Consider the following 3,404-nt stretch of genomic DNA (forward strand, 5'->3'; position numbering starts at 1 on the left):
CCAAGGACAACATGAGTCTACTTTTTAAGAATCTCAATCACATTTATGGGAAATTTACTTAGTGCACATTTCTTTTCTCATTTCCATTCGGATAAATGTGATGGCTTTACTGGCAGGACTGACACTGACATCTTACCAGATGGTACCCTATTTCTCTACCTCACTTGCCTCAAATTAAAAGGATCTGTAATCACAAATAAGAACCCAGCATCCAAGATAAGTAGAAACACGAGTAAGTGGCATTGACTCATCGTTCTACTGTCCTCTTCACTAGCCCCTTACTGCTCTTCTCCGCCTCCCCCAACCACCCTACAAATATGAACTCCGATTTATTGTAGAATATAGTAGAATTTCAATGTATTCGTGAAATTTCTCAACTGCACAAATTTTGATAAAAATTAATGCATAAGTGCCCAAACTGTTATATGGTTTTAAATAAACAACCCTACTGGTGGATCTAGATATAGTTTTAATTTTTATAGAACAGAATATTAAACCACTGACCAAGAAAAGTTCTAAAAAAGGATTTTCGCACAGGATTCTGGAGAGTCTTGCACTTCCACTCAATCAGAAAGGCAGTGAAATACAGAAAAAGCACTGGATTGGGAGTCAGTTCTGCCCTCAGTTTTAACCTCAGTCTCCTCATCTGTCACAGGGAAACCCGCAGGCACCAATTGTGACTTACCACATTACTTTTACCTCAAGTCCTTTCTATCTGCTTCAGATTTTTTGTTTCCTCACTGCATTACCTAAAGACACAATTTATACTATGAAGGTGCCTGATGCACTTCTGATTTTACTACTGGACAGAGGAAGGACAGGAGCACAGTGATGTAAAAGTCAAGTTAAGAGGCTGTAAGCCCAGCTCTCCTCTATCCTGGCACTGGCAACTATGGAGGAAGTGGGGTAACTGATCAGAGAATAAGGGGCCTCTACTAGATCTGAGAGAGGGTGTGTATCAGTCTTACTGTAGTTGGGCAAAAGTAGTGACGCACATGGCCCAAAAGTCGCTTAAGCCTTCACGTTCTCCCCTCCACCGTTCTTGGCCCCTCTGTTCACATCGCAGGTCACTCAGTGCTCACGTGAATAAGTCTGTAAGCACAGCATGACATGGCTGTGCCTAATGCAAATGTCCATTTCACTAACAGGTTGTCTTGAAAGCAGGTACTAGTCTTCAGCCTGAAACCACCTCAGTGGGTCTGCAGTTTCATCTGAGGATACGCCACAGTGATGATGCCTGCTATAGAGGACACGAGACCTCCAAGGCCTATGATGCCAGGATTGGACTTATAGATCCCCAGCTGGTCCAAAGGGTTCAGGATATCACAGAAGTTCTTCACTGTGTCCAGGAGCAAGGGAAGATGTTTCTTCAGAGATCAGAATAAGAGAAGAAGAAAGAACTGGAGCCATTCTGTTTCCTCATTAGCCACACTATACCCAAGAGGATCCTGGGATGGTGATTTCTTCCTCTTTGCCCTGTCGTGTGCAACCTGTTCCATCTGCAGGGAGATTTCACACAGATCCTTGACCAGGCTCAGCAGAAGAGAATAGTAGTAATGGTGTGCAGCCCACATTCACCATTTCTCTTTGTTCATGCCAGAGGCAAGCCCTGCACTCCTCACGAAGATGATGGGGTCACAGATGAAATAAATCACAAAGTTCAGGCTGGCTAATGTTAGGCATAAGCGGGGCACCTGGTCAGTGGCATGAATGCTCTGCTGAGTCGCCTGTACAGCATGTACCACATTGCCTAGTCTGAACCATTTACGGCCAGTGCTCACACTGGACTCCAGTTTCTTGAGCTTCATAACAACCTCCTCTTTGTCAGCTTTAGGCTCTAACAAATATCTAAGCAACATGCATGTGTACTTAGTGGCTCTGAAGAGTTGGTTCCGGCACTGGGTCTGGTTGGTGAAGCTGATAAAGGCGTCCATGGCACCCAGCCCAAGGACAAGAGTTGCACCGGCCTCTGTTGCGAGTCCTCAGGGGCAGCCTACAGGTCCCCGCGGGAGGGTTGGTCTCTGCCCACCTGAGGGGCTGAGTCTCCCCGCCCCTGTGGGGGCGGGTGCCTATCCTTTTAAACCTAATTGTGTCTTTATATTTCATTTGTATTTCTTGTAAACAGCATATATACTTTGGTCATGTTTTTTTTAATCTGATCTGACCATCACTGCCTTTTAATTGGGGTGTTTAGACTATTTTCATTTTATATAATGACTGATGTGGTTAAGTTTAAGTCTATCATCTTGCTATTTCTTTTCTTTTTTTTTTAAGTTAAACAACAGACTTTATTTGGGTTTCACCAGTTTTTCCACGAATGTCCTTTTTTCCAAGATCCAGTCCACTATCACCTTGCATTTAGTTGTCACGACCCCTTAGTCTCCTCCAAATCTGTCTTTCTGTGTTTCACAGTCTTTCCTTATTTCCCATGGCTTTGACACTTTTGAAGGTCACTGATCAGGTATTTTGTAGAATGCCCCTCAATTTGGGTTTGGTTGATGTTTTTCATGATTAGATTGGGATTATGGATCTTGAGGAAGTCTACCACAAAAGTGAAGTATCTTCCCATCACATCATGTTAGGGGTGCATTGTGTCATCATGACTTAGTGCTGATGTAAACCTTGATCATTTGGTTGAGGTGGTGTCTGCCATGTTTCTCCACTGCAAAGTTACTTTTTTTTTTCCCTTTTCATACCCTCTTGGGTAGAAATGAATCACAAAGCCTAGCTCACACTTAAGGGGAGGAGAATTGAGCTCCACTTTCTGGAGACAGGAATACTGAAAAAATTTTGGACATACATTAAAACCACCACAGTAATTAATGAATGCTATTTATTTTCTATTTGTCCCAATTATTCTTTTTTCCCTTTTCCTATTTGTCAGCCTATTTTTGTACTGAATATTTTTTATTACTCCATTTTATCTCCTTTGTTGGCCTACTAGCTATAACTCTTGTTTTACTAGTAGTTGCTTTAGTGTTTATAGTATACATCTTTAATTATAGTGTACTTTCCAGTGATATCAGTTTACATAAAAGAGCCTTAAATTGTACACCTCCATTTTTTTGCTCCTACCTTTTTTTGTCATGTATTTTACTTATAACTATGCTATAAACCCCACAACACATTGTTAGACAGTTAGTTCTTTTAGAGATTTACATAATAAGACAAAATCTTATATATTTACCCATGTAGTTACTATTTCTGGTGTTCTTTACTTCTTTGTGTAGATCCATATTTCCACTTGGTGCCATTTTCCTTCTGCTTGAATGACTTCCTTTAGACTTTTTTTCTAGTAGTGTAGGTGTACTGGTGATAAATACTTGCAGCTTTTGTATTTCTGAAAAAGTTATTATTTTGCCTCTGTTTTTTAAAGAGATTTTTTTCTGGGTAGCAAATTCTAT

General features: G+C 41.0%; 1 pseudogene; it reads right to left on the bottom strand.

Moving 5' to 3' along the window:
• Positions 1 to 1,190: 1,190 nt before the first annotated feature.
• Positions 1,191 to 1,934, bottom strand: LOC103080501 (peroxisomal membrane protein 11A pseudogene; annotated as a pseudogene).
• Positions 1,935 to 3,404: the final 1,470 nt, after the last annotated feature.

This window comes from Lipotes vexillifer, unplaced genomic scaffold (genome assembly GCF_000442215.2).
Source record: "Lipotes vexillifer unplaced genomic scaffold, Lipotes_vexillifer_v1.1 scaffold342, whole genome shotgun sequence".
Taxonomy (NCBI): Eukaryota; Metazoa; Chordata; class Mammalia; order Artiodactyla; family Lipotidae; genus Lipotes; species Lipotes vexillifer.